The following is a 27,732-nucleotide window of genomic DNA, read 5'->3' on the forward strand; positions in this document are numbered from 1 at the left end:
ACCAAGATGTCATTACTCTCTACCATGATGCTAAATAGAGCATAAATTAAAACGAGTCAAAGACTATGTGGCAAAACCATTTTGTGGAATCAACTGCAGGATCTATAAGCAGGTTTCATTCTAGTTGCTTAATTAGAACATACTATGAATAACATTTACAGCTATCAAACTTTACAGTTATATTTCAGCATTCCGTCAACATGTCTGCTCAGTCTCTACTAACATCATCCCTTAAGTAACTCACAAGTTTGATTTATTATTAATTGCAGTGTGAACCTAAATGACTAGTGATTCTAAAAACAGAGACAATATGCAGTCTGCCACCATGATATAAACTGATTTTTTCTCCTCATTTAAGCAATTGTAGCAATTTATTTGTTACTATTCACTTTATTTAAGACTAACAGAATCCAGAAACACCCCAGAAGATTGCATTTTCCTTTGGAACACTGCTAATGGCTTCCCAGGGCACCCTCTATTCCTCACTTTGCTGACTGATGCCTAAAACAGAACTGCATTAGCCTTTGTATCCCACATGACAGGAGGGGGAGATCAAGGCACCAGGAACCCAAGGTGCCATCTCTGAAATTAGAGCAGGAATTTTCAGCCACTTTTTTTCAAATGTACACTCATAAATTTCTAGATTTACCCATGGCGCAACTAGTAAGTCTGTTACACCATGGATGAAAACTGGTGGAAGTGTCTGGTTGCAGGGGTGATGGCCAAAGGAAAGTATCTGATTACAATAACAAAGGGAGACCATGGCCAAAAGAGCAAGGAGAGATAACATGGCTGGTTCAATTAATGTCAAAAGCCTCCCATGAAAAGGCCTAGTACATTCATATTTAGGAGACTGAAGGAAGGTCACGCATCAATTAGGAAGACAGAAGACAAGGCCTTCAGAGGGGGAAGAGCTACACGAAGGCAGTCGTTTTCTATGAAAGGAGATGCACCTCGTCTTACTCTCTGCAGTGCCAATCTGAAGTGTCCCACTACTCTGGTTCAGGGGAAGCAGAGGAGGAAACGATGAATCTTGAGCACTAAAGGAGCCTATCATGACACTTAGAGATCTTCTCAGTGAATACCATGCTAAACCTGGAATCAGGAACACCCAAGCTCAAATGTGACCTCTGACATTTAGTAGCTATGCAACTCTGGCAAAGTCACTTAAACTCTCCTGGTCTCCATTTCCACAAATGTAAAATGGGGACAATAAGGGCACCTGCTTCACAAGGTTGTTATGGGGATCACAGGAGAAATATCTGTAAAGCACTTAGCATAGTGTGTGGCACATCGTAGATGTTTAGTAAATAGTTGTTTCCTTCTTTCCTTTTTCAAAGGCTTCATAAAGAATAATGCCTTTTCCTGCCTTCTAAAAAAACACTCAGTATTCTGAACATCTCAGAAGGCCAGCCTATGCAGTGTCTGCATCGATACTTGGGCCACTGTTAAATATAACTTAATTAAGTAGAGTATCTATGTAGGAGATTGAACCCTGACTTAACCTTCAGTAAAATTAGATGCTAAGATATTTACATATTGAATAAAAATAAAATTCATTTCCTTTCCTGCTTATAGGAAACAGCGCAAACACAAAGAATGATGGATTGGGCAACCATGCCCATACTTCCATCACTGATGGCCAGTCCCTAAGGCCACGCCCCCTCCATAGAATACTATGATCAGTTGGGAAGACCAAAGAGGTCTGGCCACATGATAGCAGCATTTTAAGAGAACAGTGGCAGGTTTTTTTGCAAGTGGTTACCATTCCTGTGATATCTAGCTTCTTGGCTTTCTCATCTGTTTCCTAAGGGAGCAACAAAGCTTCATGCTGCTGGAGGCACTGTCTGCACATGGTTATTCCCTTACCTAGGTGTGTGGCTTCTTATGGTGATTAGGTACAAGGCTAGGCCTGACCCTTTGGTGGGAGTTTTGGCTCCTGGCTGGAGGCTGGTAACATCATCTGAGACAGGGTTGCCTCACCACTCGACTAGGGAAAAATGGGTCCTCTGAGGGCATCCCATTCCTTGTAGTAAAGGTAAGAAAGTCTGCCACTAAACCTTAGAATCCTATGCGACTCGATGGTACCAGTGGTCAGTGGTTAACCTGGTCCTGTGGGCTAGTGCCTGAGCCATCAGTAATTGTGGCATTCCAGTGATCTAAACAGTCAGAAGAAATGTACAAGTTGGTTCATCTCTAACAAATGAGAAGGAAATCTCACTCACTTCCCCATGAGCCACAGTTCCTGAAATTCTAAAATTTAAGATCCATTCTTTTGGCTTTGCTATGTCTTTTTAAAATAATAGCAGTTTAAGCTGCTATCTCTAATCAACATCTTAATAAAAATTGGTTTATATTGTTTTAGTTACTTAGACATGCATGCTCCAGGAGGAATCAGCTGGGCCTTATTTAATTTTATATTTTCTCCAGAGCCAAGGATGGCACCACTCTTCGCACAGATTATACTTACAGAGGGCAGCTGAAGTGAAACTTGTTAAGACTTCCTGACAGCTAGCTTATAACAGAGCATTAAGACTTGTAGAATAGACTGAATTATTAGTGGGAGTTAGGAGGAGGGACAGAACTTCAGAGAAGGAGGCAATAAGATGAAGTCTAGGTTTCCATGGGGAACCACTGGGTGGTCTCTAGGCAGCCCTGGGGCAGCTCGTTCCTGGCTGAGGGGATGCCAAAGGCAAAGTGGGTAAGCAAGGTCCCGATTCTGTCTAGGGCCAGTGGTGCCTGGCACAACATTCAGGGAGTATATTATAACCACAATTATAATGATAACGATAAGACCACTCCAGAGTGGCTCATGATAGTGACTTCTTTTTCATCAAATATTTATAATGTTGCTTTGAGATCCCAAGAGGAAAGTCTACACTAATTAATATTTATAGAAGGCAAGTGGTAGGCCCAGAATACATATTCTTAGTGTCCTATGAACTAAATAAACTCATTATGTTCCTCCCCTTCACCTCAAAACCTGCCTCTCTTCCTAATTTCCCTGTTATTGCTAAGGGGACTACTCTCTTCCAAGTAACCCAAGTTCTCAACCTAGAGTCCTCCTTGACTCCAGACACTCTCACTCCTGTAATCTAATCTGTCACCAAATCCTGTTAATTCTTCATGACATCTCTCCTGCCTGGCACACAGTAAGTGCTTTAAAAATGTTAACTGCTAGGATCAGGATCAGGATGAGAAATGGTCCCTTCTCTCCTCTGACCCTGCCACCTTCCTGGTGCAGGCCCTTATACCTCATGTCTGGGCTACTACAACAGCCTGTCAATGGGTCTCTGCCCATTCCAGTCCATCTTTCACTCAGCTGCCCAAGTGATCTTTCCAAAGAGCCCCCACCCCACTCCCCCAGCCCCAATCAATAAACAGCAAGCAGTTCCCTAGAGCCTCCAGCATCAAAGAGAAAATCCTCTGCTTGGCTTTCAGAACCACTCATGACCTCACCCTTTTCTACTTGCCACCTTTTGACACCTTCTTCCCTCCATGTACCCTGTAATCCAGAGACAGCAGTCTGCTTACATTCCTCTCAGGATGTTCCCCATGCCTAGAATTCTTTCTCTCCTCACCACTCCCTGCTGGTTCCTCTGTTTTCTCACTTCTGTCTCAACTAAAATCCCCCTTTTATGAGAAGTCTTTCCAAAACCCAAGTGATGACAATGACTTCCCCTTCCTACCCTGTATATAGCCTGTTTATATGTTATATCTCCCATTAGACTGTGGACTCCTTGAGGGCAAGATGATCTTTTGCCTTTTTCTGTATCCCCAGCCCTTAGTCCAATGCCTGACATATAGGAAGCACTTAATAAATGCTTCTTGACTCCTGCGTTTACAAGACAAGGAGATTTTGCTACACTTCACAAACCCACAAGCATTTGTACCTACTATGTGACAGGTATTATGCTAGGTGTTACTATAAAATTAATCATTCAATCTACCCAATTGTTGGCAAAATGCTTTTGCAAAGGAAATGGTTGCACAAAATAGTTCAGAACCACAAAAGATATCATGAAAGGGACGTACAGCCAGGAAAGGTGACAGTCCCACAGAGGGGAAGCCACTGATTCTGGAGCTGGAGGACCCTGGGCTTAAATTCACCTTGTATGCTCACTACCTCTATATAACCTCAGGCAAATCACTTAACTTCCCTGTAAAGTGGGGAGCTGGGGAGAGTGGATGGTCACTGAGATTCTTTTCAAGTCTAAGTCCATTTAAGATTCACTCTTTGGCTCCGTTGTGTTCTTTTTAAGGTCATGGACTATGCAGTGTGAGTAAATGAACAGCTTGGCATTCTGCTTATTGTACCAGGAGATTTGGAAGAAGGCCCTAGCATGTTGGGTGCATTTCTTATGGAGGATCTACAAGAGAACATGAACAAAACATGGTGCAAGATGGGTTGGAATCTCTCATATTGGAGGGAGCATCTATATCAAAAAAATCACAAATCCTCTGAACTATTGAACAGAAAAAATAAAGGTCAGGATAAATATTATCCTATAATCTTAATAACTTTTCACCATATGGAAATACCCTACCTGTAATTCTCAACCTCAAAACCTGCACTAAGAAGTACTGTTCTTAAAAAAAAAAGAAAAGAAGAGAAAGAAACCCTGATAGCACTAATACTGAAGTTTAAATATTCACTGTGATACATTACTAAGGACATGCTTATATGGAAGTAGGAAAGGAAATGAATTTTATTATTTATTTATATATAAATACCCTTGAATCCAGTTTTATTAAAGGTTAAGCAAGGGATCAACCTACTACACAGAACCTAAACTAAAGTTCTATGTAAAAATGGCTTGTTTTAGCTTTGGCTCTTCACTCTAGAGCTTACATTTTTATTACTTTGGTGCCATGTGTTATGCTCTCTGTAGAGACGGAAGGATGGTAGGGGTGCGAATATTATGTCATATAAAATATGTACTAAGATAATTAAGAATTGTGAGTGACATGAATACTAAGTCTACATAATGTGAAAAAACTGTCTCAACTGTAATTAAACTTTGGGCATAGCTAAAAGTTATTCCCACTCACCCAAAAAAATCTGAAATACTTTAAGGTCTATATCAATGATGCATCCTGAAAAACAAGAACATAGCTTCTTTCCATTTATTTTTTTGTTTTTTTCCCAGCTTCACAGTGACAGTTTTGGGGTGGGGGAAAGAGGGAGGAAGGAAGATTACCACAACTGACAGTCAGATCTCCTGATAGGCAGACTGGTCTTTGAGGCTGGTGCTGTGAAAGTCCATTACTGAGCCCAATAATAATGGATTCTAATGACAAAGACAGCAAAAACAAAGCAAATCTCCCATTCCATGATTAAAAAAAAAGCAAAAAAAAAAAACCCCACAAGTCCTAACAATCTAAGCAGAAACTCCAGTTACAGATGACGAGATGAGATCAAGGCTCCACCAGTTTGGAATGTGGGTGAGAATGATGACATCATGAATTTCTATTATTTTTGGCAAGCCAACTGTCTTGGGTTAAAAATATGAAAAACTGCTACAGGAGCATAAAACAGAAAAGGAAAGTACTATGATACACACAGGGAGGGAGAACAACAACACACAATGCAAAGTCATCCTCATTGAGCACTAAGAAAAATGCTGGAGGCTCACCTCGCTTGTAGTAAGAGGTAAAGAGCTAGTTCAAATCTGACAACAACTACATCAAGGAAGATAAAACTAAATCTTTAGGTGCTACTATCCCTACTAGAGGGACAGGAGAAATACCAAACAGCAAGTGTGCTTATTCTAAATACAACCACCTAGCCAGGCATTTCCTTTCAGTTACTATAAATGAAACTTGGATCCAAACAAGAAAAAGATGGAGTCAGAAAAAATGAGGCCAGATCCATTTCACAAGTCAATGGAGTAAGAAAGCAGACAATGACAATGAGAAAAATCTTACAGAATTATACAGAATACTTTTGTTTGATATAATATCTCATTTGATTCTTTTTCAACAACCTTACGAGGAAGACATGGCATTTCAAAACAAACAAATTTTATGGAGTTATTCATCTGGCTTCAACTCATATAAATAAAATCTAAACCATGGGTTCTCTATAATTTACCTACAGTCAAGAGCCAGGCCCCTCATGTTACTAAAATAAAAGTTATGTGATACCAACTAAATTAAAAATAATGAAATTAAAAGTCAACCTTCAGGCAGAATACTGCCGCCTCCTAAGAATTAAATTTGCTGATGACTCCAGATGGATGGAGAAGTCCATGGTAGGTGTGAGTTGGCTACACTAAGCTACACTGAAGAACTACACAGAAATATCATTACAAAGATACATGACTGAAAACAACATGGGTCCATCATGTAGTGAGAGCACACTTTGTGTACCTCCCTCGGATACATGAGATTAGAGGAAGGCTGTCAGCATACTGAGTGGAATCCAATGGAAGATCTCTGTGAGGACTTATTGAAGTCTTGAGACATTGAGTACAGATGAATTTGGAAATATAGAGCAGTGGGTCAGGGATTCCTAATTGAAGCATAGAGTTTCCACAACAATTATCCTGAATAAAAGCCAAACCCTGGCAAGATGCCTCACATTCAACTTGTATACTATTACTGTTAACACATAATATACATACTTAAAACCTGACAAGAATGTGAAAAGAAAGCCATGAATATTGGTTTAGCTAGGAGCCTGACTAACCCAAGAATGGCATCACCTTCTGGTCTGAAGAGAGGGGTCCTTTTCTTTTGAAGGACTGTGACTTCCCTCCCTACGCTTTTAGACAAAAACTAGGATATATATGTACAGTGTAGGATGCTTACAGGATCAGGGACAATATGTGAGGAGATTGGCCAGAACATAGCTGAAGTCAGCCAGACTAGGTATACCCAAGTCTCTTCCTTCCAAAAGCTGCAATAAAAGAAAACACCATCACAGATTAGAAAAATACACACTGCACAGCACAGACATGAACATAACTACAAAGAGCTGCCTTCTGAACAACAAGTAATCAAGACATACTTTTATCTATTTAAAGAAAGAATGATAAAGCTAATTTTCTGAAACTGCAAAAAGGGCCACAATTCACAGAAAATTGCCTAAAAGAGTCAATTAACCAGAATTCAGAAAATGAGAAGTTCTGACTTAATTTAATTTTCTGGTTAACTCAGACTCTCCAGAAACTCCCCTTTGCTCCTATTCGTCCTGAAACACTAAAATGTTTTAGCATTTCCTTGCCATACTAATTCCATATTTAGACTGTAATTTAGTCTTTGATTATTCAGACTACAAAATTGTTTCAAGGTCATCATTATGAATTATGAACACATGTAGTATAGATCCCGAAGATATACTACGTTGAGGGAACTCATACTGAATCTCTGGAATCCAGGATGTAATCTTGGAGATGATTTCTTTATCAAATTCCCTGATAAATTCATGCATGTGCGTGTGTGTGTGCGTGTCTGTATATGTGTATATGTGTGCATATGTGTGCGTGTCTGTGTACATGCATGTATGTGTGTATGTGCGTGCGTGTGTGTGTGTGTTTTAGAAGTAAGGGGTTGTTGATGATATTATTTTTCAAATATTTGATTGTTTTCTTCTTTTTCCCAAGTGAAATGCCAGAAAATGGGTGGGAAAATGAGGGGTTCTATAAATAATGTCACTAGCTAGTAGGCTTTTGGTTAACTGGAATTTTCTACAAAAGTGAAAGGTTTTAGCTGTTTTATTTCACCACCTTCTGATTTACAAAATTTTAACAATGGAATGTGAAACACGTCATTGGAAACAGTAACCATTTGTTTTCAGGTTTTATCTACACAATATTTTGTTCATTTGTTCAACAAATATGTACTGATTATTTGCTATGTTAGGGTAGTATCTAAGTGCTGGTGAGAGGAGGCAGGAAACATCTCAGGCGAACAGTAAGCTTTAGTCCTGTACAGGTATGGTTCAAGAACCAAGAGGAAGCATTTGGTTACACGCTGCGCTGCCCCATCTCTATGTTTAAATCAACTGGTGGAATCAATAACAATTAGTATTTGTGCCCCCCAATAAAGGGCAAGGAGGGAGAAGGGAGACAGACAGCAACAGAGAAAGCAAATGACCGAGTGAGAGGGACTAAGGGAGATGGAAACAGAGAGGTGAGTGGGCATGTTGGAGCAGAGGGGGAACGGGGTGTCAGGGAAACAGGCTATTCAAAGGCCTACCATCAGCATGAAGAAATAATCTGATTCAGTTAATAACTAGCACGATTTTTGATCAAAGTGATCTGCTTGTTAAGACATTCCTGGGGCAAACAGATGTGATCACTGCTTTTCTTGCCCCATCAGCCATCTGCAGCGTGGTCATATAAAGATATTACAGTATCCTATGATCCTACAGCTTTACTACACTGGAGAAAACAGATGTAAGTTAGAACAGAGGGGAAAAAACAAAGATAGGATAAAATATCAAACTCCTCCTTAATTTTACAATACATTACTCCAGTGACTGATCAAATCTAGAATAGAAATTTTTTTCTCAAAAATCATGACGGTGTTTTAAAATTCTTCAGATTGAATATGTGCGGGGATATATGTACGCATATAATAATAAACTCATGTTTAGAGAGTGTTTTAAGGATTACAACGTGCTTTCTTCCCAACAACATTTAGGTAATTTTAGCATATATTATACACATACATACATACATACATGTATCATACACATATCTATTTATTATTTTGCTGGTCAATTGTCATTCTCTTTCTATTCCTCTGCAAAGGACAGCACTGGAAATGTCAGAACAAAAATGATTAACAGGGAGTTGATGTGAAAGATTAGTAAATAATGAGGACACCTTGCTACTCTGGATGAATTTCATTCCACGCAGATCCAGATGAGCTATATCCCTAAGGCCTGGGGGTGGCAAACACAAAAACACCTGGCAAACGCACACACACACAATCTCACTTCCTTTAATAGTAAAGGTTCTATCTTGAAAGGCTGCCATATTGGCACCAACTTTCACCATTGAGGACAAAAGAACATTTACTACAGTTCAATGAAGCATATGACTGGGCATTCTGGAGGTGATTCTGAGATATTTCTATGACAAATGATAACATTTAGCTCACAATCCTGGGCAGTACCCAATCATTCTCCACTCACTGATATTAAAACTGCTTCCCCTTCCACCTCCGCACCCCTCAGGTATAATACTATTCTATTTGAACTGTTATTTAACATTCAACAGGACGGCCTTTGATGCCAAAAGTTAGATCCCAAATGGTCTGATGCCAAAGCTCAAATTTTGTTTTAATTGGTTCCATTTCCCTAAGTAACACTCAATCTTCTCTGCTGGCCCTAAAACTGCTTGATAGCTCCTATGTCACAATCAGCTTTTCCATGCCCTAGAATATGTGCTAAAGGTACCTTGTTACAAGATTCAGAAGAGAAAACTGGGGGAAAAGATGGAGAGAGGTCAAAGGGAAGTTTAGGGGAGGTTTAACAGACTGAAGCAAGGCAAAGGCCAACAAGAGCAGAAGGCCATGGGTAGCAGAATAGAGGAAGAAGGAGGCAAAATGGGGGCACCAAGAAGGGAAGAGAAAACTAATCAGGCTTCTGGTTCTTGCTAATATTTGCACTTAGATTTAAAATGGGACTTACTGAGCTGATTTGTTAGCAGAAAATCCCTGGTAAGAATTCTTCCCAAGTTCTCCCAAAACTGCTGAAATATACCTGAAAGAAGTCTTAAGATGCCTGCTGTTCATGATCACTGGTAGGAGTGTCACTTTTAATACAAGGTCACGTTTTTTCAACAAGTGTATCATTTAATGACAAAACACCAGCCTCCACACTGTGATTAATCCTGCACTACTTATATAAAATAAGTGTTTTAAAGCCAATTTGGTTGTTTTACATACAACATGATATACACTAATTTTTCCCTCTCAAAAAAAAAAAAAGTCCAACAAGAGACACTATACTCTGGAGGTTTTCCTCTAACAACTTCCCTGGAGTTAATGAGAGAACAGTTTCAAGTAACTAATTAATTTGCCTTCCCTCACAACACAATCTGCCAGTTGGCGGTTGCTGCAGAGATGCCAGCTAGTGAATGAGAAGGGATGCACTACTTTCTTTTCCATTGAATAGACCATGCATACAGTTTAGGGTTGACTCACCCAGGTGGGAAGTTGGGGAGTGTATTATGCCTTGCTACAGCCTCTGCTACTGACATATCCTGTCAGGAGCTAACTAACTTCTGGAGCTGTTTATGAATCATTGCATCAAAGAATTTCTGAGGCAGAAGGGACATTAGCAATCATCCAGGCCAACCCCCCTCATGTCAGAATACTGAGAGAAGCAAAGAGGGATGGAGGGACTTCCCTGAGTATTTGTCTGTAACATAGTCAGAGGGTAAGGGGGAAAGAACTTTGGTCCCTTGACTTCTAACCTAGCGGACTTCATGGTCTACCACACTTCCCTTCCCATCCAGAAGTCTGGATTAGACTGAAAATCAAATTTAAAATACCAACACCCCTGCCTATTCTGAGACCATTACGTAATTTTCTGGCAATCTTGGCATCACAGTGAAGGCAAACTGCATAAGTAAGAAATAAGCTAGTGGGAATTTTAGAAACCAATTCCCCAAGAGGAGAGGAGCAGGTCTGACTTGAAAACACACATACCCACCACTCCAGATCCAATTCCATGCTTCTCCAATACACACAAGAACTCAGAAATGGAATGTTAGGCAAAGTGGACTTTTCTTATGAAACTAACCCTATAACCATCAGATTACAGCTAGAAGAGATCTCAGACGACCTTTCAGTCCAACTCCCTCATTTTACTAATGAGGAAATTGCAGCCAAGAATGATTCAGTGACTTGCCCTGAGTCATCTATCTAGCAAATATCTGAAAGAATATGAACCCAGGTCTTCCTGACCCCAAGTCTAACACTCTCCCCACCAAGAACCCCATATCAAGTTCCTAGCAATTCACTGAGGGTCTCCATAACTCCATTCTCCCAACCTTCTCCATGGGTGTCCAATTTAACCAAGGGAAATCCTTTTTCACCTTAGATCCATGCAATAAGTCAGGCCATGGAGACATCAGTAGTGGAATGAGTAAACACGAACAGAAAAGGGATAAAATAAGAACTTCATTAAAACCATCTTCAAGACACCACTAGCCAAATAGCATCGTGCTAATGACTTCTACTTTTAGATGACAAGTCAGGCTATTTAAACAGCCAAATTCCACTGCAGACATACTTCAGGAACAGGCACCAAGGCAACCAGGCCGATGCCAGTGTGTGGGTAGCTGTGGGGAATTGGAGGAGGAAGAGTGCACTCGCTTTACTGATAAAGATCCAAGACACCATTCGGGTACTTAAAAAAAAAAACCTGAAGAAAACTAAAAGCTGGATTCAGTTCAACATCCATCTGGCATCTCCTGTGAAAAGAGAAAGATTTCATGGCTTCTAGCTTTTTTTAAAAAAAAAAATCACTGTAAAACTGCAAATGATCAGAGGCTGCAGAACCTCTGCATGAGAATATTTTAGAGATTTCATGATGCTGGAGGGGAGGACATTTCTAGTTGATCACCAGGGTACGAGATGCCCAGTACGTCGGCCCTATGAGTTGACTCCCTCAACAGCATCCATAGGAAGAACATGTCAGCTTCGCTGCTTTCTGAACATCAGACACAAACACTCAACTTCAGCACATATTTCAAGGCAGTTCCATGCCAAAAATCCTTAATCAGAAAGCCAATCTAATGGAATCAGGGAGTAAGCAATCTAAACTTTATTTTTCCCTTCCATACATGTAATAAACTGATTTCACTATTCATGTTCTGACATCAATGCCCATTTCCAGATAACCAGTTGCAATCCTCAGTGGAACTGGGAGTTATAAGCTGTGCTAGAATATCATGCTAAATTTTCCTAATCTGAAAAATGAAACTCTGATCCTCCCCAGAAAGAAATGGCCAGCTTTGTGAAGGTGAGTTATAAAGCTCATATTTTTATTTACATTTCAACATTACTTACTTCTATAACGAGTACAAAGGACTAGATGTAAGCTAACTTTTAAGTCTTATCCCCCTCATCTATACATGACAGAATGAATTCTGTACAAGTTATCCATTCTCCTGTGCACCAATATACCAAAATAATGGGTCTTAAACTAATTCCCTGAACCCTTGGTACTCTGCATGATGTGAACAGGACATCCATGAGGAGTTTCTAGTGAAAGGAATGCTTTCTCTTCCAAAAGAAGTGATATAAAATAATACACATATTAAAATATTTATCATGTTCAGCTGGCTTAATTTCTTCTATTTAGCTTCAAAATTTTTCTAACCCACCCTGCACACTAGAGGGTATTTCATAATACCAGGTCTTTCAGACTGGAATGATGTCAATATATTTTCACAAGCATTCTACAGGCAAATTTGTTTGGGAAATAGCATACCAAATCATAGAATGCCTATGGAAACTTTTTCCCCTTATCTTCAAAAAGAGAATTTGAGAATAAGAATCTAAATACACCAAAATGATCATAGCAGCATCTTTTATGATAAAAAGAAAGGAAGAGAAAGGAAAGAAAGAAAAAAGAAAAGGAAGGAAGGAAGGAAAGAAGGAAGAGAGAAAGAAAAACGAACCAAAGAAAGGTTGAAAGGAAAGTGAGAGTTGGTCAAATGGAGAATAGCTTAAGAAACTGAGATATATGAATATTAGGAAATATTTTTAAAAAGATAAGAAATAGAATTCAAAGACACAAGGAAGACTCATAACTACTGATACATAAAGTGCGGGAAAAACAGAACCAGATGAAAATATACAAAGACTCTGTTAATGTAAATGAAAACAACCCTACAGGGGCAGTTGCTCTCATATGAAAGATAGCGGTCAACAATGGGTCCAAGGAACAGAACATAAGACACACTTCTATGAGGTCAGTGTGGGTTTAGAATGTTATCTATGTTGTCAAAGAGAGTTACTAGGTGGTTTATTTTGCTGAACCATTTTTCCCTTTGACAAGGGGCAGGTCCTTTTGAGGTGTAGAAGGGACATCAGAAATGTTTATGTATAAAAAACATGAATAAAATATTTAAAAACAGAAATTATATAAATAAAATTTTCAGACAAATTAAAATGTGTGCTGAGTTGAAAGGTGCAGAATCTTAAGTAATACTTCAAGACAAAAATATAATTCACCTCCATTGCAGACCTCACAAAAAAGCATCCTACTATATACTTTAGTCAAATCATTCCATGAACCACTTTCCTTAACTAACCTATTTTCCCACCTGTTCATTCTGTACTCAGCAGAAGGTTTTCGTTAAAGGGAAGATATCTGAATATAGACATATCAACAAACAGAACAAGCCCACTCACCCACTCATTACAACTATCAAAGGGGTAAAGCCCAGGGGAGCTATGAAATAGTAATAAGACCAAAGAAATGGCAACTTGGAGATGGAATTTTCGCCACTTTTCTTCCTGGTCTGGTTAAGGGGAGAACAGGGGAAAAGATAAAGGACAAAAGAGGAACAGCCTAAACCAACGAATTAATCAGCCAATCTGTCACATGATGGCACCTGCTTTGGCTCTCCAGGACCCAGGAATCATGCATCCTTTCCTAGGCACAGCAGATCAAGGACCTAAGGTAAGCTAACAACTTCTGAAATAAGTCTCTTTGCGTTAACTTAACCTGGAATTCTGGAAACATGTCTACATAGGCTTGCCAATTGTCTGTAATCATCCAGGAATCTCCTAGAATCTGAATAGCTCCTGGTTGATGAGCAGGGTGAATTTTCTACAAGGCATTCTAGGGATGGCCACTGGATCATAGATTTCAATTTGAAAGGGACCTCAGTTCACAGAGTCTAACTCCCCTTCATTTTACAGAAGAGGAAACAATCACCGAGAGAGGTCATGACTTCTCTAGGGTTATAGGGATAGTAAGTGTCCAATGCAGACCTTGAACTCAGGGCTCCCTCTCCATCATCCCTCACCACTTCTCTGTATGTAGGTCTACTATACCATTAACATATATTTAGAGCCAGCAGGGGCCTTAAAAGCCATTTAATCCAACACAATTATTTTACAGATGAAACTAAGGTCTAGATTCACTTGGCCATGATCACACAAGTCGTAAGTGGAAGAGGCATTATTTGACTACAGGACTTCTGATTCCACAGGCTGGCATAGGTAACACAGTAGACAGAGCGCCAAGCCTGGTATCAAGAAGACTCAATTTCCTGAATTCAAATCTGGCAAGATACTTGCTAGCTGCATGACCCTGGGCAAATCGTTTAACTCTGTTTGCCTCAGTTTCCTCATCTGTAAAATGAGCTAAAGAAAGAAATGGCAAAACACTCCAGTATCTTTGCCAAGAAAATCCCAAGAGTTGGATGTGAGTGAAATAATGAAACCTCTGACTGCAGAACTAGAGGTCTTTCCACTGTACCATACTGCCTCTTAAACTTATAGTTATAGTTGGGAACCACACTTCCAATGTTCTAAGTGAAAAAAAAAAAAACGACCCCACCCACGAAATCTCACCAGTTTCTGTGTGACGATGGAATAGAGAGAAGTTCACATTACAGCAGAATCATGGAACAGCAGTGCTAAATAGAAAAGGGGCACACAACAGCTAGTCAAGGAAAGCTTTATGTAAGACATGCATCTTTAGGAGCCTTCGGAATGAAAGGGGGAAGTCTTGGCAAGTGTAGAAAGACTGCATGGGGAGGTAAAGAGAGAATTTCTTTGCTCTTATAAATTACATTCAAGCTTTAGACATGAAATTCAGAATTCATCATTGCTTTCACTTCTTTTTAGTTGTTGATTTTTCAGCTGGTTCTGTATTTTTTATACGACACATACAGTACAGACTTTCCAGTTTCACCCATCTGTTTAGGAGGGAAAAAAATCAACCATTTTAAGAGAGTAAAACATAAAGACCTAAAAACAATACAAAGAAAAATGGTCAATCAATATTTTTTAAAGTGGTGCTTACCACAGAATCCATAATGGAGCTTAAGGGTTCAGTTGGATAGGATTGAAAAATTGGAATTAAAAGGACTACTAATAATGAGGATAATTAATTAGTAATTAATTAATGATAATGAGCAAAGATCAGTGGTATTTGAAAGAGAAGTCTGCCATTAATCTAAGATTGCAGTAGGAATGGTAAGTCCTGGGGACAGCAGGTTTAAAAAGGATTAATGTGACTCAGGTTAGGTCAAGAAAGGCTTCATGTAATGGATGCTGAAGGGATAGAAGCACTGACCACAGGAGTTCTGAGATGCATAGTAAAGTAAGATGAGCAAAATTATGACATCCACAGAATGGAGACAACCACCACAAGGAGAGTGTGATCCACTGATCACTGTCATAAGAAAGCAACCAGCTACAAAAGAAACAGTCATGTCAGAAAGGCAGGGAAATCCAGCAAGGCACCAGGATGCATTCTCTTTTCTAAAAAGTGTTCTGGGTTTCGCCAGTGTCTCCTGTTAGTGAACACTTCTGGATGGCAACCGCTTTCGTTAGGGTCAACTGAAACGCCCGAACAATGAACCTTTAACACTGACCATTGATCTTGTTAATTGCATCTGCCACAACGCTGCAGTCCTTTGTCAGCCTTTTTCCCCAACACCATTTCAATTGTTAAATGGTCAGAACTCACGAAGTGACAGATTTAGTGCTTCCCTGGCAATTTATATAACTGACTGCAACTCTGTTGTTGTAGTGAATCATGATTTATTTGTCTCACATTGCAGCACATAACCTTTTAAATGCTACAGAAAAAAAAAGACAGCTAACACCTCCTTAAAGTCTATACATGACCACACGTTACCATGTCTTATGAACTAGGTCTGAAAGAGAGCTGATCAAACCAGTTTGGATTCCAGCTCTCTCCATCTGGTGGTAATTCCATGCAAAAAAACTACTCATGTCAGCTTAACCCACCTTTCCCTGTTCTCGCATTCTTCAGAGGTCAACACTGAGATGGAGCAAATGTTTTTCTTAACAAAGGAACTATCTTGTAAACAATATGGTGGGAGGCACACTTCTCTAGATGAGGAGGTATAAAACAAGAAGGCTGATGCTCAAAAGAAGCTTAACTTTCTTTTTTAAAGAAATAACTGTCCTATGATTCCTCTCATTACCTCCTGTGACTTCTCAGAACAAAATACCTCGCAGGCCACCACTTTCCTCTACATATCTTCTTCCCCTATTAGAGGTTAAGTTCCTTGCAGGCAGGGATTATCTTATGTTTGTATCTGTATCCCCAGTACTTAGCACAGGACCTGGCAAAAACTAAGGGATTAATGAATGTTTTCTCATTCATCCATTCGTGCGATTCAAAGGGCAGGTTTTCTAAGTGAAATCTCAAAGTCTGCAGATGATACTGAGAGAGTGAATCCCAAACCAAGGGAGCTAAAGAAAATATCTTGTTGAGTGAGTGAACAGAAAAAAAAACTAATAATAGCTAGCATTTTTACAGTGCTCTAAGTTTTAGAAGGCACTTTACATAACATTATCTTATTTGATCCCAACCCTAGGAGTTAGATGCCATTATTATCTTCATTTTACAGAAGAAGAAACTGAGATAGACAGAGGTTTAGTGACTTGCCCAGGGGCACAAAGCTATTAAGTGACTGAGACCAGATTCAAACTCAGGCTTTTCTGACTTCAGGTCCAGCACTTAGTGAAAAACATCCAGTATCATTCCCTCTGCTACCATCTAGTCTGGACCCACACCTCCTTATCTTGTTGGAGAAGAGTTTCCCAACTGGTCTCCCTATCTCTTTTCTTTCCACACATCAATTTACCCAACACAGTGGCATGGGATTGATTTTTCTAAAACATCAGTGAATCAATCAACAAATATTTATTACATGCATGTTCAAGGACTATGTCTCATCTGAACATTCTACCTCCCCCAGAGCTTGTTAGAGAAGTATTCTGCTCACAAGGTAAGCAAACAGAAATACTACTAAAACACTGAGTGGATCATATGCTCCATTAGGCCACAGAGAATGTACATTTCCTCAACAAGGTTACTATATCGTTTCATGTTATGCCTCTGCTCAAGAATGTACAAATGCTCTCCAATGCCCAACTTCTCATCCTGGTATCTAGAGCCCTCAGTGAACCTGGATCCAACAATTCCGCCTGATTCTATCCCTAATTAGCACTCAAGGCTGGTAGCCAGGTTTTCTCATAATCAAATAAATACCTAAAGGTATAACTATCTCCAGGAGAGGGAGCATGAGAGAGATCTAGGTTTGAGTCTCAAATTCTACTGGCTTACCAGTAAGGCCCACCTCTTATCTAAGCTTTGTACCTCTCTCAACACCCATCATAGCTCTGTACACAGTAAGCACAGACTAAACCTGTGCTGAATGATTACTGGGCCCAGCAGGGGATGCAGCCAGGTGACTTTGGGCCTCAATGTCCTCATCTGTAAAATGAGAATAATGAAAAATGTACCACCAGCCTAATAGATTTGTTGTTAAGAAAGAGTTTTAACTGCTCTAAACATGTGTGTTAGTTAGTATGACTATTACTACCCTTTAGTCATTTCATGTTGTTTTCCTAATAGATTACAAGTGTCATGGCATGCACTATTTTTAAACTCTCACAATGATCAATAACTACACAGGAAAAGGACACATCATGGACCAGGTTCCAAAGCCACTGGTCCAACAGGGGGCTGAAGCCAAAGATCCACCAAACATGGATATCACCCAGAATGTATTGCTAATTAACGGCCTAACCCAAGCAACTAAGATAACTGAGGAAACCAAGTGGATGTCCAGTGAAGGCATGAGAATAAAGTCACCTTAGTCTGGAAGGACAGAGTTAAGAGGAGATGAGAGTTAGGACTAGAATATCATGTTAGGATAGGACACAGGGAGAGGGACCTATTCATTAAGTCATGAAATGTAAGAATGGCAAGGGGGACTGCTCTTGAAGCCTAGAAGAAATAATTCCAGGATAAGTAAAAGGACTCAACACAACAAAGAGTAAATTTATGTGTCTCATCACCAAAAGAGGTGTTGAGAAGATGAAAATATAAATAGGTCCGTAAAGGATTTCCATACCGTAAGGACAGACCAATAAATGAGAGGCAGGCATGCGTGGCAGATCAAGTCAGGAAGACCTGGGAACAAGTCTGCCCTCTGACATACACTGGCTATACGATCCGAGGGAAGTGACTTGAGCTGCCAGAGCCCTAGGAAGTCCTCAAAGACCCTAAGTTTCAGAGGAGCTGCTCATGGCAGCTCCCCTACCCCTGCCATCACAAATCTGGAACAAAAGCAAATCAGAGCCCAAGAGTGAATTACTAAGGGCAACTAGGTTAAATTGGGGCTCAGGCCTGATCTTCTGAGGTTGACCACAGGGAAGAGAGCCAGGTCTTCTCATGAAGTAACTGCTCTCAAGAGGCAGAGAGTACTGAACTGGACCATGGATCTGACCCAAAATGGCACTTCTTTGCTCCTTGTGTATGACTGATATGATATAGAGAAAATGGTTGAAGTGTTTCTGAAGGAAGTTGCTGATGTACATTTACGATGACAAGAATCTCTTCAACAGAAAATTAGAATAGGAGTTATCAATCAATACCACCAACTTTTCTCCCAGTACAAGACTCTTTGGTTCTTTGTTAAACAAAAGGAACATGTGATCACTGCAAAGTGTGGCAAGCTTTACCAGCTGGTGCTAATCCAGACTGATGCCCATGTTCAATTACGCTGAACGTGACACTGGGATTCTTAAATTTATAACAAGAAGAAAGAGAAAAGGTTTATGCATTGTAGCTCCCCATTCCTTTTAAGGCGATAATTCACCAGGTGGGAAAATCATTCACTTAGCAATTTTTAAAATCTACATTTAGAGCCAGTTGTGCATGCAAAGATCCACAGACGCAAAACATCTGGAGTGGGGCCTGCTCAAAATGTCATGTACATGCCTGGCAGGAACAGTTCTTGATTATCAACTGCCACCACAGGGAATCAAAGAGCACAGTGTATTATGTTATCACAAGAACTATTAAAAAGAAATAAAAAGCAAGAAAATGCCACATGTCTGTAGAAGTTGTTAAAATTTTAAATTGTATAAGGTCCTAATAGTGTTAGGATTTTCCTCAGATTTCCACAGGAAAAACAAATGAAGGCCATATACTGAATCATCACCTTCTGTCACCTATATGTTATGCAGCTACTGGAAGGAAATGACTTTGGGAACATTTCCAAGCATAAAAGAAATTTGTGCTAAGGGGCAGTGTAAAAAAGGGCCAGCTTGGGATGAGGGAAACGGAGGCAAGTCTTAGCTCTGACACATACCAGTTAGACGATTGTGGGCAAGCTGTTTAACCCTTCGGTACCCCAGTCTCTCCAAGACTGTAAGTCACAGATGAGTTTACTAATATGCATTGCTGGAGGACATCTACAAAACATGAGTTCTCTCTGCCGATGAAGTCACAGGTACAGACCAAAACAATAAATAAATAAAAAGGAGGTACCCGGCAAGTGGGAAAAATGACAAAAGATAGAAAATGCCAATGTTGGAGAAGTTGTGGGAAGTCAGGGACACTAAAACACTTCTGGTGGAGTTGTGAATTGATCCATCACTCTGGAAAACAATTTGGATTTATATAAAGAAAGCAACTAAAACGTCTAGACCCTATAACCCAGAGATCCCACTGCTAGAGATGTACACCAAGGAGGATAAATTTAGAATGAAAGGAGATGTGTGTGTGTGTGTGTGTGTGTGTGTGTGTGTGTTACATACCCCAAAATATTCAGAGAAATGTTGGAGTTCTTCTTTTTTTTTTTTTTTTTACAAATTATTGCATATGAACATAATTGCATGATAAGAAACTGAGAATAAAAGGAATTCAAAGAAACAGGAAAACTTAAATAAACTGATGCACAGTGAACTGGGCAGAACCCAGAAAGCCATGCACACGTGCATACATACAAAGACACGCATAAGGACTACAGGAATTTAGGTGAGAAGAATAATAAAATGAAACGACACCATCAATTTCTATTTTCTGGGGTCAATTTGGCCCCCCAAAAAGCTAAGGAAAGTTGCTTTTCTCTTTCCATCAGGCTGGAAGTCAGAGGGCCAAGGTGCTCCTTGTTTTTCTTCAACTGGTTTTCCTTTTTTTGTTACAAGGGAAAGCTAACTGAGCAACGAAAAATACTGATTGTAATGAAAAAATAAAGGGGAATCAAAATTTTTTTAAAATGTGAACTAAAAATACATGGTGTTCCTTTCACCTGAGCAACTAAATAAACACCAATTACTATCCCGTCTGTCTTAAAAGTCACTTCTAAGAAGACAGTCATCATCTGATAAATTTTACTTTGCTAGTTATACAAGAAGTATTGTGTCTAGTTCTATAACTAACTTATTCACCATTTGAGTTTCCATTTTGTCTACACTATGAAATGAGAAAAGGGTGGCTAAGGCAGGAGAGATGGTCTGTGAAAGAAATGAGAGATCATGGTGTAGACAAATGGAAGGCAGACGAAGAGGTAGAAAACCAGTAGATTATGGTCAGAAAAGGGGATTTCAGAATTCTTGAACATGGAGGTGGTATAATGGTGAATGACAGGAAAATCAAGAGTGTGACCATTTCTATGTGAGGCTGAGGTGGGGTGGAACAGGAAAAGTGAATAGACTGAAGAAATGAGTGGTTAGGGTGTTTGAGAGAGAGTCGTATGAATGCTTAACTAAGTCCCCAAGTATGAGGGCAGGAGATGGAGAGGAGAGAAAAATTATACGTTTGGTACTGAACTCGACGAGGAAGGAAGAAGAGTGACCTGGAGGTCTACAGACAACAGCTACCAAGATTTTGATTGGGTGGTGGAAATGAACTGCATGAACCTCAAATCATGGAGGTGGGGAGAACCTGGAAGTGGCAATGGGGAACAAGGAGTATTTTGATTCTCCCATCCTGACCAGTGAGCCAAGGGAAATAAGTCAAGGTGAAGTCAGAACTAGAAAAGGTAGTAAGGATGGCTGTGTCATCAGAAGGAAGCCAGGTTTCATAACAGTGAGAAGATGGAAGGAATGGGAAGTTTAGGCTGGGCCTGGAGTCAGGAAGACCTGAGTTCAAATCCAGCCTTAGACACTTAGTAGCTGTACAAGCCTGGATGAGTCACTTAACCATTATCTGCCTAGGTCTCCTCAACTTTAAAATGGGGATAATAATGGCACCTACCTCTCAGGATTGCTGTTAGGGTAAGTGGAGATAATATCTATAAAGCACTTAGCACAGGGTCTGGAATACAGTAGGTGCTATATAAACACTTATTTCCTTTACGCCCCCCTTCCTGTCTGAAACAGGCCTCCAGAGGGCACAGCGGAAAGGGTGGATGGTGTTTGGTTGGAACTTTGGGGCAGGAGGGCTGCAGGGAATGGGAATAAGGCATCAGGTCATGGCGGATAATGGGGCTGGGTAATGGCCTATGAGGTATAGAATACCTGGGATGCGTTGGGTGTGTCCAGGTATGAGAATGTTCATCACTGAGTAGAAGGCACCACTCCTCTTTCTAGCAGGCTGGACACAAGGCCAAGACGGTTCCCTTCTCCCCTTTCCTCCAAAGGCTAGAGATCAGGTAGGAGACTACGCCACAGGAGATGGAGGGCCATCTCGCACTGACTTGCCTCTTCCTCTTCCCTCAGGGAACAGAATGTCCAGCTTCTCAGGTAGGCACAGCAGGAGGAGGTCAAGTCAGCCTGGGTGGCCCCTTGCCGCCCTTCCTCAGGGAACACATAAGGCAAGAGATGGAAAACAAGTTGACCCAGGAAGGTCTGGCTCCTCTTCTCTGTCACAGTTTGGCTATGTGTTATACGTATGTCTGATTGTGTCTTATCATTCATCCTCCCTTACAAGTACGTGGTAATCTCTTGAAAGGCAGGAACATGTCTTAAATATCCTTTTATTCCCCAGAGCATCTACTACAGTGCCCTTGGGACTATAGTGGACACCAACAAAACTTTTTCTGAATTAAACTGAAATCATAATATATTTTGCCTTATACCTTTATGCCTTTCATGAGTTGCCAGCATCACATAAACGCCCCACCCTGGGCAGCCTCGTGCTTATGTCTCTCTTAGCTGGGGAGGCCATAGTAAAAGCCTCTGCAGGTTGGTGGTGCCTCAAGTGCCATTGCCTTTAACAACCAAGACAGCAAGTCATTAGTGAAGCATCTCAAGTTCAATCATGTAAGGACCCAGGACAGGGGACCCTGGGCTGATGATTTTTCTTAACTGCTTCATTATGTCAGTGGAATACAATTATTCTTGAGTCATTTAATAACTTCCACTATCTTTTTTCTCAAGACAACAGCTAAACAGTTCACATGTCCCAGAAAGGGTGTTAGTTTGACTACAAAATAGGATGGTACTTCCTGCTCTAAATTCTTGATGGCATTAATGTATTAACAAAATAAGGAGGTCAGAGAAAATAGATGAGTATACTATATTTTGAAATATTAAGCAGATGACTAATACTAGTCAAGTGACAAAGGACTAGAGTAGATATCAGTCACATTAAAAAATTAAAAAGATGGTTTCAGAACAAGGGTTATTATTCAACAGCACTGTAAGAAAAAGGAATCACTACTGAAAGACATGCTGTCACAAAGGTAAATGGGGACACCAACCAGACCTCTAAGTCTCCACTCAAAAAAAAGGAGCTCAGTGGTTCCAAATAGGATGGAAAACCAGTCTTAAACATTAGCTCTGCTATTAATCATTCAGCCATTTGAAACAAACCCGTAAAGTCACACAAAGCAGGCATGAAAAACAACAAAAAAAAAAAAACCCAAAAACTGAGAAAAGGAACCAATGGAACAACCTAAAAACTTAAAAGCAAAAAAAAAAAAAATAAAAATAAAAATCATCATCCATGGAATAGGAATGCAGTGAAAAATATGGTGGGGGAACATTTTAAAATCAGGTTTTAAGAAATGAGTATTCTAGAAGAATAAAAAACCCACAAGCATCTGCTCCAAACCAAAAAAAGAGACAAAAGAGTAACCAGAACAGAAAACATTTGGATGAACTTGTAAATGTAAAATGAAGAGTTCCATAAGGGAACAGGCCATATTCTACAGTGGAAAGGGCACTGGAAATAGAGGGGGAACGTCTGCTCTGAACCCTGCCCTCCACTGACTCGCTTGGTGACTTCGGTTGAGTCATGTCATTTCTTAGAGTCACAGGCACCAAAAAACCCAAACAGCTAAAGGCTGGCTCACTTCAGTTTTCTCAGCTGTAAGATGTGCTGGTCCTGTAGGTTGCTTTCCAACTGTAACATTCTACCATGAAGATACTAACTCAAAAGGACTTCTAAAAACAACATTCTATGCAACTACAATTATAATTAGGGCCAAATGCAAAGCTTCATTAAAATCTGAAGTTAAATAGAGTACAAAGTTCTTTAAGACTCAGAAAACTGAATCCAAATGGGAAAAGCCCATTAATCTTTCTATATTGGATAATTTCTACTACAGGACAATCAAAGACCAATTTGCTGAGCACCTTCTACTTGTAAGGCATTGTTTTGACTTTGTAGGAGATGCAGAGATGGGATTTCAGTTCATGGAGTTGACAACTTAGGTCAAGATCACATGCAACATGGACCCACTTTCACCTTTTGAAAATAATTTGAGACTGTTTCCCTAACTTGGCCCTACCTCTTCAGAAAATTAAAGGCAATAATTTTATTGGTCAAACGATGTCTCTGTGCTCCTAGGTACTCAATATAAACATGATTAGAAAGAAGGAAATCATTAAAAGGCCTCCTAGACTTGGCCATCAATCCTGGCAGTTATGAAATCTAAAATATAATGGAAGAACTTGCAGTAATGCAGAAACATTATGGAGAAGAAGTCCTTTGGGAAAGTAGAATTTTCTAGGTCACTGAGGATTAAGGCTGGGACTTTTTATACTAACATTTTTAGGCCTCTTCTCATAGAATTTTAAACCTGAAAGAGACTCTTCTGCTATTCTAGGGCAAGTCCTCCATTGTACAGATGAAAGAACTGAGGTCCCCAGGTAAAATGGTTTGCTCTCACAAAGAGTGGCAGTTATCACTAGAACGTGGATATTTTTTCAATCCATCCTTTAGTTCTGGGGTAGTTGTTGGAGGCAGAAGATATATGGACCCCCTTCTCTCCTTACCTCAGGATGGCTGAAGTTGAATCTCCTATCAGAATCTCCCTTCCCTGCTCTATCTAGGAGCAGAAACGACTGGCTAAGCTATGCGGGAGGTGGGAACTTGAGAGACAGTGCTCTTGACTTAGGTCCAGCACAAGGGCCAAAAAAGAGCTTCTATATATGATCTTTCTGGAGTTTTGAGCACCGCTCAGAGTTATAACAGGAAATACAATAAAATTCTATGTTAGAAACTAAAAATTAAAATTTTTCAAAAAAGTTTACAATACCTAATTAACATACATTTAAATGGTGCTAGCTTGTCATTCTTTTTAAAGGAGGCATAGAGTAGTTTAATCATATCCTGACTTTAAAAATCTGAACTTTGCCAAGGTAAAGGAAATGCCTAGATATTTCTAAAGCTCTTATGGAATATGCTTTGACTGAAATGGTCTTTTTTTTTTTTTAATGATGATGCCAGAGATAATTAGGCATCCTGAATGGATAACAGAACAATTCCCTAGAGGAATCAGGGTTTCCCTATCATTTCTGAATACATCTCTGCCATTCTCTGGAATTAACCTGAGAGAGTCAGAGCCATGAAAGGTTGTTTCTGGAAAAACAACTGGGATGCCCACTACCAACTCCCCTAAAGAACAATCTCCCAGGCAGAGTAGTTATTAAAGGTCTTCAGCAGGAGCCTGGATGACTCTCTGTGGGCTATGTTACATGGCAACTCCTTCCATGTGCTACATGGTCATTGAGATCCCTCCCAACGCTCAAATCCTGTGATTTCACATATTCTGGAGCCTGATAGATAACATAAATGCTTTGGGAAGCCTCCCTATTTGACAAAAACTCCTAGAAGAAATGGAAAATAGCTTGGGAGATATTAGGGTTACACCTCATTATACATCCTGGCACCATATACTATAATCAGCTCAAAATGGATATATAAACTGTCACACCATTAAAAAAGATTGAGGAGAACCAGATAAGGTACTTTTGGTGGTGATGATTAGGAAGAAAATCCTTAACCAAACAAGGGGCAGAGGCTATTATAAACACTAAAAGAGAAAAATTTCAATTGTATCAAACTGAAAAGCTTTTACATAATTTAAAACAACATAAGCAGGCTAATAAGGACAAATCTTTGCACTACATATCTCTGATAAGAGTTCATCCAAGAAATATAAAGAACAAACATAAGCATATGATGGAGAGTCATTTTTCCAATGAAGAAATTACTGAAGGGTGTGAACAAATAGTTTTCAAAAAAAGCACTGCAGGTTCCTGACGTTCATAACAAGGACTACTCCATATCACTCCTCATAAGAGAAGCTCAAACCATACCAAGTTTGAGGCTTTACCTCATACCTTGCAATGCTGGAGAGGCTGTGGGAAGTTAGGCACATGAACATACTATTAGTGGAACTGTGTATTGGTCCAACCACTCTGGAAAGCAATTCAGAATTATCGTCAATCAATAAGCATTTACTTACAATCGCCCATGAGTGGCAATTGCTTTAGCAAGGCACTGTCCTTATCACTGGCTATACAAAAGGGGAAATAGTGCCTGTCCTCAAGGAACTTACATTCTATTGGAGAAGGCCACATGTACACATGTAAGTATATACATAATACATACAAGGTAATTTGGGGAGATATTAAACCAGTAGCTAAGGGAGGAACAGGACAGAACTGAGAAAAGCTACACGCAGAGGGCCGTCTTAGAGGTCAGGTTTGACGTTCCAAACAAAAAGTACTTTGTAAGTGTCCTACCGCTTTTTTCTCTCCCTTGAGAGAGGCAAACAGACAACTTATCATAGCACTAAAATTAATCTTTAGGCTAAAATCAGGCTAAAATCACTGTTTTGTTCATGTAAATCTCCGGCTCAGAAACCTATAATGGATCCCCCATGGTCTACAAGGTAAAGACTCTTGAGTTTGTCATTCAATGCCTTTCACAATAGGCCACCTACATTCCCATTCAACTACATTATTTTCCCAAATCCTGTGTTCCAAGCAAACTGCCTTATTCAAATATACCTCATGTTTCCCACTTCGAATACTCTCTCCCTTCTCTCTACCACCTAGTCAGATCATACCTGCTTTTCAAGACTCCGTTCCAACCCCAAGTCTCAGCCACCCTAGGTAAAGCAATACTTCCTTGGTCTCAACGCTGATAGGTAGTATTGTCTCTTGATAACTCATCGGGCAATGTGTCATACACTTTCTTAGTATATGCCTGGTACCAAGTAGGTGCTTGGTAATGCCTGCTGAATTACATCTTTCCACAGTGGTAGAAAACAATAATGAGTTTAATTTAATGAGTTAACTGTTTTTCTACTTTTTTGCCCTTTTATGTCTTGTCACCCTAACTCAATTATAAGCTGACTGAGTGTAGAGGTTGTCTCTTACACTTTAAAAATATTTATGGTCCACTGGGTCTTACCATATGCTCTGCTGATGCACCCTATGGACTCCTGGGCCCTGTCGTACGCTGTGCCACTAAATGCTCCCTGCCAACGTACCCTATGGTACTTCCACCTGTCCCTGCTGGATGGACTATTTCTCTCAATTAGGAAACAAGCTCTCTGAGTACAGGGACTGTTCCAATTTTCTGCTTGAGGGTCCTATGCTTAGCATATAGAAAGCACTTAAATGCTTTTTCATTCACTTAGTGCAATGTCATATTTAATAAATACTTAATGAATTAGTTGAAAAAAAATTCTCTTCCAATTAGGGTTTACTTGCCTGACAGATGACAGACAGATTAACCTGACTGATAGATGGCCACAATCATCATCACACACAGACCCAACACTTTCTGTTTTTCACATGTCTTACATCCATCACTTTATTTGATCCTCACAAGAGTCCACAGCACCACAAATCTCATGTTGCACTTGATGAAATGAAGCTTCAGAGAGTAAGAGTTCATGGCTTCTAAGTTCATAAGACCAAAATTATAAATTTAGACTCAAAGGACCCAGGAAGTCACCAAGTTCAATGCCTTCATTTTATAGATGAGGAAAAGAAGGCACAGAAAGAAGAGGTCACACAGGTAATAAGGAGTAGAACTGGAATGCAAACTCAGACCCTCAAAACCCCAAACCAGCACATTTCTCATCATGGCAAAGGGTAGAGCTAGGACTCTAGAACTCAAGGGTTCTGACTTTTAGCCCAGGGCTCTCTCCACTATACCATCCATAGCCCTCAAGGGCCTGATCCTCAAGCAGCTATTACTTATTTTGGGGAGAGAGTTGGGGGAGGTAGGAGAGGGAGGGAAAGAAGAAACTGGACCAAGTGATCCCTTCTTTGAGCAGGTGCTTCCAAGCAGTACACCACCATGACAGGAATGGCTCTGGAGGATACACATGAAAACCCCTGGGGGCAAGGGAGGGGAACCTGTAGCCTTGAGACCACATGTGGCCTTCTAGGTCCTTAAGTGTGGCCTTTTGATTAAATCCAAATTTGTTTCTGTAAAAATGAATCCACAATTTTTTTTCTGTGAAATTTGGGTTCAGCCAAAAGGTCATACTTAAGGATCTAGAAGGTCAC

At 40.0% G+C, this 27,732-nt stretch overlaps 1 protein-coding gene across 4 annotated transcripts in view; it reads right to left on the reverse strand.

Annotated features, from left to right (window-relative positions):
- The window catches only part of RSU1 (Ras suppressor protein 1), a 218,684-nt gene that overhangs the window by 126,566 nt on the left and 64,386 nt on the right, over positions 1-27,732 (reverse strand). The window lies entirely within an intron of this gene.

Source organism: Notamacropus eugenii, chromosome 3 (assembly GCF_028372415.1).
Source record: "Notamacropus eugenii isolate mMacEug1 chromosome 3, mMacEug1.pri_v2, whole genome shotgun sequence".
In the NCBI taxonomy this organism is placed as follows: domain Eukaryota; kingdom Metazoa; phylum Chordata; class Mammalia; order Diprotodontia; family Macropodidae; genus Notamacropus; species Notamacropus eugenii.